Raw genomic sequence first — 12,099 nt, 5'->3', positions numbered from 1 at the left:
AACATAGAAAATCTGAAAAGAAAAAAGAAAAACAAATAGAAGCAAGGAAGAACAATAAAAATAAAACCAAAAGAAAAATAAAATAAAACGTAAAATTAAAACAAGAAAAGAATAAGGAAAGGATAGAAAATAAAATAAAATCGAAAAACAAAAACTAAAAAGAAATGAAAAAGGAAGAATATAGACGAAAAAATAAAATAACAATGAAGAAACATAGAGTATGCAGATTTTAAAACCCGTAACAACGTACGGGCATTAACCTAGTCTAGTTTTAAGCATAAAACCGAATGCACGTCACATGTATGGAAGGATCACTTTATTTATACATGCGACAATAGTATAGTGATACACCATCTCCATAGGTGAACCGAGATATAGTAGCGTAGTCACAACACTGTCTTCAAGAACTATCTTAAAAATACTCAAGCTTTGAGTCCAGACTAGTTGAGATAAACAGGGAACAAAAAGGAAGAAGATGACAAAGTGGACCCACATGTTAGTCACTAATGAAGAGGGAGTATTGATGAGTTGTTGCTGGTGGCTAACATGGCAGTTAACTATAGCTACGGGTCGAGGAGAGCATGCAAGAAGACTAAGCCTGAAGCAAAGCAGGCAGAGTGATAAAGCAAAAAAAAGGAAGCAGACCTAGATGAAAAAGGACAAAAGGTTTTGGCTTAGGATTTTTAGAGAATTTTGGTCCCTAATAAGTTTTTACTCTATGTAAATTTTTTGCAAAATAGTTTGCGAACATATTTATTTAAACCTTTTATTTTCTAATAAATACTGAAAACAAATCAAATTTTTAAACTTATTTTAAAGCTGGGTTAAAACCAAATTATTTGAAACTTCTCTACAAATTTGAAAGATTTTTAAACTCTATTTCGGAAGATTTAATTTTTTTTTTGAGGAAACTATTTCAAAACAATTTTGAACCTATAACTATATATTATTTTTTTAAAACCATAATTTTAAAATTTAATTTTGAAAATAGAGAAACTTATTCGTGGCATAAACAAATTTTATAAATTCATTTTTCACTTAATTTAAATTAGCAACCTGCCTGAACGCAAGGAAACTAACTAAAATAATTTTTTAAAAATAGAAAATAATATTTTTTATCCACCGGAATTATTATATATTTTTTGATAAAGCAAAATAGAAAATAATATCAAAAAATCATAGTGGCCGGCATTATTATAGATATTTTGATAAAGCGCGCCTCCGTGGACGTTTGAGCGGTGACCGATGGTATTCTGGTGCTTTTGCCGAGCACGCTGGCCGGTTCATCTCCGAGCTGATCGATTGGCGTGCAGGCCGTGCATGCCTCGCTCTCCACCCGAGACAGTCACAGCATTTAACTGGGCTCAATGTAATAAACTGCCTCTCAAGTGACGGCCACCAAAGCAACACTGCCATTTTCATCCGCACGTACGTCCCATCCCCTACGTATAGTACCCAATTGATCGCTTTGAGACTATCTCCAACAATCGTCACCCAAAATACAAGACTCATTTGTCCTTTGGGTAGCGCTACAGGTAAAAGGTTCCATACTTATTTTTAGTCTTCTCTAACAATAAGACCTAAAAGACAACACTCTCTGCAAATGGGTCTCGAAGAGAGAGGATACCCAAATTTGGGTTATGTCTCTCCTGATACCCAAAATGGGTCTTCTGTACTCTATTGGAGGCTATATGTATTGTGTTAGAAACCTATTTTGGGTTTGGATTTCCAAATGGGTCTTCTATTGGAGACAGCCTGAGAGGTCGAGAATCACTATGGATCTCACTCTCACCAGCACTCACCTCTCCTATGTCGCGCGCTCCACACACCTGCTCAACATCTCCAATTACAGCCTCCCATCCACCCACAGCAAGGTTTACTGCAAATCCAGCGTCGAAGTCGACGGCTTCGAGTGGGAAATCCGTTTCTACCCTATGTGTAGTCCCCACTACCAACTTGAACTCCAGCTCGTCTTCCTCGGCGAGGCTGGTGCAGACAAACTGACAGCGGCTCTGAGCTGCCGGATGGTAGATCCAAGCGGGACATTTGAACCAACAGCAGAGAAAACTAGTGAGACCACATCATTTCAGCACCACTCGGACTCATCTCAGCCCCTTGTGATCGTGAGCATATTCGAAGCAATCGACTTGCCTTACCGTTACCGCCCTTACTTCGACTCTAATAATGAATCTCTCACCGTGGAATGCACCGTCACCGTATTCAGAGATCCAGAAGCCATCCCCGTACCATCTTCTAATAACCTGCAGCAACACCTCGGCGAACTCCTAGCGAGCAAGGCCGGGTCGGACGTCACGTTCACCGTCTCCGGCGAGTCGTTTCCCGCCCACAAGAACGTGGTAGCCGCGAGGTCGCCGGTCTTCATGGCCGAGTTCTTCGGCGAAATTAAATGCAGGAGAAGAGCTCGGGGCGCGTGGAGATCAAGGAGATGGAGGCACCGGTGTTCGGGGCCATGCTTCGCTTCATCTACACCGACGTGGTGCCGGAGCTTGACGACGTGAAGCCGGCGGAGGCAGCGACCGCGACAGCGACGACGGCGACGACCCTGGCGCAGCATCTGCTTGTTGCCGCGGACAGGTACGGGCTGGACAGGCTGAAGGTGATGTGTGAGCGCAGGCTCGCGTTTGCTGTGGATGCCGCCGGCAGTGTCGCGGCAACGCTGGCGATAGCGGAGCAGCATGGCTGCTCGCGGCTCAAGGCCAAGTGCGTCGAGTTCATCGCCGGAGGATCGCGTGAAAACCTTGACGCCGTGTTGAGGACTGACGGGTTCAAGGATCTGGAGGTGAACCACCCTGCGCTGTTGACTGAGCTTCTCGTTGCTGCGCATGGAAGGAAGAAAGACTGATGGATGAAGCAGCTGATTGGTGTTTGATGGAGGTAATTAAATCTGCCAATCAGTGACAGATTCTATTTAAGTTTATATTATAATCTTCCTACGGATAGATTCTGTTGCTAAGTTATGTGTGCCATGGCCATTATGGATATATCATATGAACATTGGAAATGTAGCATGCATGCATGGGTTTAACTCGCCAAAATCACTCCCCAAATTCGTTTGCGTTGAATTCAAACGGCTTTAATTTGCGTGAATAGTTTGATGTGTTATAGTAGTGTTTAAGAGTTTTAAATTCTGATAAAAATATAATAAGCCAAGCACTTTTTTTTTAAAGCTAGACTTTTGCAAATTGGGTGTAGTACCTGTAATGTTTGTGGTGGAACAATTCCATACGACGTTAAGGGTGGGTTCAAAGTCCTCCAATTGATGATTAGGTACTCATATTTTCTTAGATGTTTTTTAGGATTTTATCGTGCCAACAATGTGCCGTCAACTGCGAGATGCCTATGATGATTTTGCCTTGTTAATTACAAGGATGCTGATGACAAAGTTAGTTCAAGGATTTGTTTCCTGTTTGCATTTTAAAAAGACTTAAATATGGGTGAAAGTATACATATACATTCAGGGTTAAAGATTCGTGGAAATTTGAAGAAACGTTTCACGAACACACAATATTTTAAAAAACATAAATGGATCTGTTGGGTTGCCAGTCTTGTCGCGAATTGGTAACGGTGATAATGGTAACTTTGATGAGTGCAGACGATATTTCATTGGTACTACATATAGCCATGTTGATTAAGGGCACTCCGAGTACACAAACTATCATAGTTTCTATATACATTAATTATGATGTCATCTAAGCATTTTGCTGATGTGGTAAGGTAGTTATTGAAGAGAGTAAAAATCATAGAACTGGGTCTAAGGGTCTGTTTAGATTTGAAATTTTTTGGCGCAAAAAGAAATTTTTTTGTGAAATTTGGGCCTGAGAATTAAACGGGGCCAAAAATTTGAGGCCAAAATTTTGAGCTGCAACTGTGCACGTACTCCAATAAAAACCCACCAATAACAACTACGACTGCATGGAGCTCAAGTTTCAAATGACTTCGTTAACTTGTGCCATTCGGAGCTCATTGGCCCAGCGCCTGTCAGTATTTCTATACCTCGGTCGCTAATGGTTTGCGACTACTGCCTTGTGTGCATCCGGATCCGATCCAACGGCGCACGATGATTTGATTTAATCCGTTAATATATTCGCGGCACCAAAGTCGTCTCCCTGCTAATTGGTCGATCTCCGTCCTTGAAACAATCATTCATCGTCACCCAAACAAACGTCCTCGCACGCACGCGCAGAGATCGGCTTCTTCTTCTTACTCATCTCGATCGGCGACTACCAACACCGCGTCGAGCAACCCCAGCACGCCAGGCCAGCCATGGCGGCAGCGGCATCGCGAAAGCTCGTCAAGGCGCCTGGTCTCGCGGCGGCAGTGGGCCTCGGTTTCGGTCCCGGGTCATCGGCAGCTGGCGACGACGCCGTCCCGTGGGACGTCGTCGAGCAGAAGCTCGCCGAGCTCCTCCGCTTCCTGGCCTCCGCGGTCCAGGCGGCGGCGGTGGCCGTGCTCCGGGAGCACGCGGCTCGCTCTTCGCCGCGCTGGGCTCGCTGGTGCGGGTTGCGCTCCCTGCCGCGGCGGCTGTGGCGATGGTGCTCCTCGTCGTGTGCGGGTGCTGCGTGGCGCAGCGCAGCGACGGCGGAGAGGACCGGACGGGGAGGAGGTGGAGGGCCTCGGCGGCGACGTCGACGCCGACGGACCAGTGGTGAGGTACCGCGGCATCTACAAGGGAGGCATCTTCAGCATGCACCCCAACAAGCCTATCGTGTGCTAGGAGGCCAGCTCAGCACTTGTGCATGTATAGGAAATTGTTCGTGTGTAAATAATGCATTATGGATATACCGTGTGATAAAATTATACTAGTACTATCTTGTATATAAGACTAAGAGAGGATTAGCGCGACTAGATTTTGTGCAACTTTACGTGTAAAGGGGTGTTTTTCCGAGCGTTAAAAGACTAGTTTAGGAGCTGTTGGATATGGATTTTTTTTTCATTCTTCCTAAAATCATAGATTAGGAAGGACTATTGGGTACTCTGGGAGATGTTCTAAGACCTATGAAATATTAGTGGTACATTAGTGTGCATTTGTACAATGTTGAACTGTCTATGATATTTTTTTATTTTGTTCACTTTTGTGCTGCTCCCTTTGGCCATATTTGAGCTTCTGGTTACTTTTAGACCCTGCTTGGTAGGACTTTTTTCTGGCTTTGGCTTCTTGAAAGAAATCCTACTAAACGTCTTAGTATGTGGAGCCATTTTTCAATGTACCTGTGGAGTGCCCGTGCATTGCTACAAGATAGCTAACAATTTATACTAAAAACATACGAATCACACGATAAGATAACAATACTATAAAGATTAAATATCAATGTGAAAGTGATATTTAATTCAAAAAACAAAGTTTATAAAATTAACATACTCACGGAGAGCGCAGCATCGCAGGTTCATAAACTCTACTTCCGTGATGTGACTAAGATAATATTTTATATCGGTAGGAAGAAATCTCTAATATCTATTTATTGCATGCATCAATAAATCCATGATATTATCCTGCACACAAGTTCGAGTATATATGTAAATATTAGTACTCATCCGTTGCAACACAAAATAAATATATTTTTTTGACTACCTCAGCGTCGGTCGAGCGATAACGACATTCGAGATTGATGGACACATAAGGAGATGCTCCATCCACACGATTTATTCTAAAAGATTATCACACTAAGAACATTGTTATTTGCTTCTGTATTAAATAATCTGACTATTTTAGTTTCTTGGTAGTACAAACAATCCTCACCATCTAACTGGCTTGCCTTCACGTGAACCTCCTAAGCTCACCGAAGTTGGAGAAGAAGAGGGCGAGAGGCCGCAACCTTAGTTGTCATCGTCGCCTTCTTGCTCTATAGTATAGCGGGGCATGGGCACGTGGGAGAGGGAGAGGGTGGACTGGGTCGCGTCCGAATCACATGAGAGAGGGGTTGGGTTGGCGCATGACTCGAGTCTGACCGAATAATTGGCCTACAAATTCCTTTATACCCCACCCAATTAGAAGTTTAGCATACACCAAGAATTTACATGTTGTAGCAAGAATGACTTGTAACCTTAGTGGTGCTTTAGATGTTGCTCCACAAGTGATAATCAAAATTACACTTTCTGACATAACTAAACCTTGACAAGTGACACCAGTGATCAGAGTGGTAGTTTCCTATATCATGTTTTACCAACATCAAAGGTAGAGAATTAACATCAGCCAAAAATAAACTAAAATTATCTCTAACACTATGATAGGAAACTACCACTCTGACCACTCTGATCACTATGCCAAAAGGAAGACTGAACCTTGACAAAAACTATGTGTAGCTTGCATCTGGCGTCCAATAGACTGCTGAGAATTGTGGTCACTAATGAATAGTATATCAGCAACATTGAATACAATATATGTACCATTGCCATCATAATTGTGGCCTCTTGTGATCCACCAAGGCATGTGGATGTACAAAGGCCTACTCCTATATGGCTGCTTCCAGCAGCAGCCTGGCTTGCACCATTGACACCTAGAAAGCCAAGTGTCCATTCCCAGTTCGCAGCAGCTTTGCTGCCACAGACCACCTCCCACTGTCAATAGTGATAAAAATGAAAAATAATGACCATGATAAATCATTCATTTCCCAATCCGAACATAAGCTTATCATAGTAAAAATTGTAGAAGTCCAAAATCCAAAATGTATGACAGAGCAGATAAATAAACCAACAGAATTCATCAATATTTATTCTTCAATAACATAAAGCTTCCATTTATTTATACTAAAACCAAACATAGATGCACTCAAAACAAGCAAATATGATTTTTCCTCATAGTTTAAGTTTCACGCAATTGCATATCACCTTGTATATAACCCAAAAAACACTCATGTATATCACCAGCAAGTCAAGTCATAAAATTATAGGCCTAGACCAATTATAATGCATCTAGGAAAAATAAATCATAAAAGTAAAATCAATCATAAACTAAAAAAACTAAATGGCGAAAAACAGAGTTTCACAAACAAATGACATTGACATTGTGGTATGTATATCCGAAATAAGTTTTATATCTTGGTGTTGTAGGCATCTAGCTACCAAAATACTTTTCCAATACAAACATGATCCATTGGAACTCAGAAGCTACCGTTATTACACTAAAGGACCTTTCGATGTCGAAGCTGCAACATGCAAATCAATTAAAGACAGGAGAAATTAATAGTGCATTGAAACAAAGGTAAAGACAAAAATACAGTCTTCACTGATCCAAGGTAAAGAAAAGAAAAACAAAATCTGAAAAGGTTTGTGTTATGACCAGCGTGCAATATCAGGGCGCAGGCCTATTAGTGGCTAATAAGCCAGGCATATGTGACAAGGGCTAAAGGCCCAAGTTATTATAGTTTCAATATTAGAGATATTATTCTTATTTTTAGATGAGAGGTATAAATACTTGTAAGATTCTTGAGATTAGTTTTTTAAGCAGAAGCAACTTATTGTTGTCAGCTTCGTGAAGGGAGCCGGGATAACCCTAGACGCCCCTCTGCCTTCATTCCCGAACGCCCAACACGGCTCCTATGCATCGTCCTCGACCTTGTACCGATCATTCATCCCTACAACCTTCGCTCTAAACCTCATATTACCCGATCTCCTATCAGTTTGACTTGGCAATTATTTAATAACAAGATTTTTAATAGATTAGAATGGTAAGATTACTTTGCTATATCCATTTTTCATCAAAGACTCAATTATAGACACATGCACGAGCATTTGGTACAGTCATAAAATAGGTCATACAAGATAACAGCAGCACGCTTGCATCCATGTAGTTCTGAATTTCTATTTTCTATATTTACACCTATGTGCAGTTTTCCATGAAGGCAATGCCATTTTTGTGCCACACCCATGTCAATACAGCAGAGAACAAAAAATTAAGTCACCGTATTGATTGGCAATCAGGTGGCAAGATTAAGTGGGCAAATCATCAAAAACAAAATTACTATATAGCCAAGTAAATGCAACCACATTCATATAGTGCAAGAGGAATTAACAAGTTAATTTTACATAATCAAGACATCAGGATAATTCTATATAAACACATTCAATTAAAAAAACATAGGCAAGGGAAGGGCATTCTGACGGAAAGTTACAGAGATTTTACCTTTGCAATGTCTAGTTGTATTTTTAGTGAATTAGCATGATCCTTCGGACCATTCATTCACTCGATAGTATTCTTCACCTTTTGCAGCTTTGTTATTGTTTCAGCATCCTTTGTTGCATCTGCTTGGAGATAGCTATATATTGTATTGCCGCAAGCTTGTGTTATATTCTTGAAGCCTCTTATTTATGTCCTAAAGCATCTTAACTTAAGGATGACAACGGACAAGTAAAGAGTAAACAATAACAAATGAAGATTGCATCATTGAAGGAGATTCAAAGAAAGTGTTAGCTTATACCTGGACTGGACACCTAGTCGCTAAGGTGTTTGTCCTCCAACTTTAACCTATTCAGATCTCCATAAAGTCCCGTAAAGATTCCACAGTCATCCTTGCCTTCCTTTCATCTCATAAAGAGATAAGAGCATCCTGCATTTTAATGAAACTGAGAGTGACACAAGAGAATATGATAACATTAAGCCAGAGATGCGATCTTTTAAATTTCTGTTCAAGCTGACGAAAATGAATTTGCTTTGAATCTGAAAAATTTAGACATGTGTATGATAATTAGTGAGAAATCACTGAAATTTCTTTTATTATAATTCAGTTGGCCACAAACAAACGTAGCCTCTTAATCTTCATTTCCATTGGTCTGTTAAGAGATAAATAAATCATAAGTGTTGGTATATTTTTGACATAATTCTCTATTCTGTTTGAGTGACTACATATCATTTTTTGTTTGGAGACCTTTGTTACTGAATGATTTTTTTGCCTAAAAATTACTCCGGCATTGCATACCAAAAATCAAAGGCAAAAAAACGTGGACAAGAATTGGCTCGTACCTTCATGTGCTCTGTATCTTGATACCGTTGCCTAAATCAGACAACACACTCTTATTAATATTTTTCAACGGACAACTTGAGGTTAGAGAAGAATGAAAACATACGCACAGACATAACTCATTGAGTTAGAGAGGCCATGAGCTCGGGGAACCTGCAATCGGGAGCCCGCCAGGTGTAGCAATGCAAAACCATCTATCGAGCGCATGGGCATGGGGCATTAGAAGTGCATGAGAAGGAGTTGCTCACCAGATCTCCTGACAATGGCAGCAGATTGGGCTCGGCGTCCTCCAGAAGCACACCTCGCTTCTGACCTGACAGCACCTACCAGGGGGAGGGGGCGCAGATCCATCCCACCCTAACCTCCTGGCATGGCCACCGCAGGGACAGGCGAAGGCGCGGGCACGCGTAGGCCTGCCTGGTCGCTGGCTCGTGCACCCTAGCCACAAAAACGGCCAGGGGTCATGAGAGAAGATGCAGTCGCCGCCACCCGTGATCTGCGTGGCCTCCACCAAATCGGGGCACTTTTCTGCTAGATTTAGGCACCGGGCCGTCAGATCGAGGCACTGAGATACCAGATCTGGAGGTCCGCGAGGGGAAGGAGCTAGGAAGGAACGGCGGCGGAGAGAGAGAGAGAGAGAGAGAGAGAGAGAGAGAGAGAGAGAGAGAGAGAGAGAGAGAGAGCAAAGTGCAGCTGCCGGCAGTGTAGGGTTACGGAAAAACCGAGTCAAGGTAGGGGCGAGGCGTGGGGAGGACGCGACAGTGGCATGGGCACGGTGTCGATCCATGGAATGGTGGCGGTGTGGGGAGGACACGGTGGCGGCATGGGTGAGCGCATGGAGAGCCACGCAAGCACGAAGAAAGGAGAGGCGCGTGTGCCATGGGAAGGAGGAAGGGCGAGGGCTGGTAGGATGTCGATCGCGGGGGCACAGTCCCACCTGTCGGCGCTTCAAAAATAAGAATAGTCGCAGTATCGCAGGGGAGACGGACCCACGAAATGAAACAAAATGTCGCACAAAAAAATAGTCTTACTTTTGTTCTTTTTAGTTGTAGGAGAAAAAGTAGGAGCCATAACCATTTTTAAGGATCCTCTGATAAAATAGATCTGACTCATCCAAATGAGCTCTACCAAACACCCTGAAAGCCCAAGTTTGGTTTTGGTAATTAATGACACCAAGTTGCTAATACCTTGTGTTTAAGTGATTTGAGTTAGGCATGACAACACATGTGATGAAGGGGTATGGTGGCATGGAAAGATGGCCACATGATCACAAAGGGATGAAACATGAAGTGAAGATCATGGTGATAAACGAGGAGCAAAGTTATCAAGGCAAAGGTATAAACATAGGGTTTTACTTTTGCCGGTCTAAGATGAGTAGAGAAGTGATGGACCGGGTTTAGGATAGATATCCGACTATCAAGAGGAGAAATCACGGTCATCTCTCGAATCAAGTGCTACTAGGTCCATATCTTGAGCATATGCATTAGGATCTAGTAAAGTGCTAACTTAACTCCTTTGGGTGAAAATATTTGTGAAAAGCTAACACACATGCACTTTGGTGGTGGACACTCGTTGGTGTTAGCACATTTACAAAGGAGGTGGAGTTTCTAGGGTTGAGAGGGGTTTGGGTTCCTCTCTCCCTCCCACCGAGCTTGCGAGGCGGGATTCGGTGCTTTTGAGAAAAATAAGTGTATATTTTCTATTGCGCCGATGGGAAATTTGGAGAAGTCGCGGGAGTGTTTTCTCACTGAGAAACACTCACCAGACGCTGAGTGCGGAGGCACCGGACGCTGGCCTCAGAGTCCGGTGTGCTTAACCCCGCTAGGGTTGAGCACCGGACGCACTCTGAGAGCGTCCGGTGGTTAGCGTCCGGTGTGAGGGCGTTTTGCAACCCTCTCTGTGTTTAAGTCCGGTGAGCACCGGACGCTCAGGGTGTGTACGGTGACTCATGTCCGGTGACCCTGCAGGTTTGCGGAACTCTCTACGCATGAGTCCGGTGTGCACTGGACGCGTCCGGTGTGGACCTGCAGAGCGTCCGGTGCTTTGCAGGTAGCCGTTAGAGACTCACACGCGAGATTCAAAAGGACACGTGTGTTGGGTATTTTAAACGCAAACAGAAAAATCCGCAAGCGCACGGATACCGATGTAGCCTTCACCCGGGAGTATTCCAGAGTATCGATTTTCCACAGGGAACGTGAATGTACTAATTAAGAATCAAGATCGCCCAAAGATAACTATATAATTGTTTTTGGTGGGAAGAGAGGAAGTTTCCTGAGAGTTCTCTAGTTGATCTAAGAATCAAGAATTACTTCAAGATTATCTATATCGGGACATGAGAGCACTAACCACAGAAAGAGATAAGAAGGGGGCTAGGAAGGTCTGACTACGGTCCTACAAACACCGATCCGAACGTGGTGGAATACGTCGACCGTTAGGGCTGTCACTACCCTAAGGCTACCACAACAATCCGCAGGATTGGGTGCAATTCTAGGTAATCGCAAGACTAAACACCACGTCTAATCTATTAATTACTACTCTAGCGTTATAAAGACTAGAGCACTTGATGCAAGCGGAAATCCAATAAATAACTTGAATGTAAATAAAAGTAATTAAAGAACTCAGGAATTATGAATTGAAGAACCTGGAGAACGATGAAGAACGAACCAGATGCTGCAAAAGTATAATGTTGGGGAAGATCCGACCGATCCGGCTCCTCCTCCGCTCTCCTCTTCTCTCTCCCTATTTTCTAGATTACAACTAGAACTAACTAGAACTAGAACTAGAGGAACTAGAACTAGAACTAGATGAACTAGAACTAGCTCTAGATAAACTAGAGGTAGAACTAGAAGAACTAGAGGGATCCTCTCTACTTGGATGAAGAATTGAAACCCTAGCTTTGATTCTGTAGAAGAGGTATGATCTCCAGGGGCCAGGGGGCCTTGCTTATATAGTCTTTTCAGATGAATCTGGGCCGTCGGATCAAACCGACATTGATCGTGTGGTTTTCCTTGAAGTATTAGGTCGGTGGAGCATGATCCGCGAAGTTGAAGCTGATTGGTTACTGTAGCTGGGCGGGCACCCAAGGGACTTGGGCGGGCGCCCTGCCCCCGGGCCCGATCGGCCT

The 12,099-nt window shown here is 43.1% G+C and overlaps 1 long non-coding RNA gene and 1 pseudogene across 2 annotated transcripts; one reads left to right on the top strand and one right to left on the bottom strand.

The window, feature by feature from the left end:
• Positions 1,776-2,863, top strand: LOC8064098 (annotated as a pseudogene).
• LOC110429644 lies at positions 6,330-9,632 on the bottom strand. Of its 2 annotated transcripts, none has more exons than XR_002446747.1 (4): positions 8,978-9,632; positions 8,436-8,564; positions 8,141-8,344; positions 6,330-6,576 (listed from the first exon to the last, which is right to left on the bottom strand). It is a non-coding gene; the product is annotated as an uncharacterized LOC110429644 (long non-coding RNA). The 2 variants fall into 2 exon arrangements; XR_002446746.1 differs by having other exon boundaries at positions 8,141-8,330.

This window comes from Sorghum bicolor, chromosome 8 (genome assembly GCF_000003195.3).
Source record: "Sorghum bicolor cultivar BTx623 chromosome 8, Sorghum_bicolor_NCBIv3, whole genome shotgun sequence".
Classification (NCBI taxonomy): Eukaryota; Viridiplantae; Streptophyta; class Magnoliopsida; order Poales; family Poaceae; genus Sorghum; species Sorghum bicolor.
Note: the sequence above shows the minus strand (reverse complement) of the source record. Positions and strands in the feature narration are given on the sequence as shown.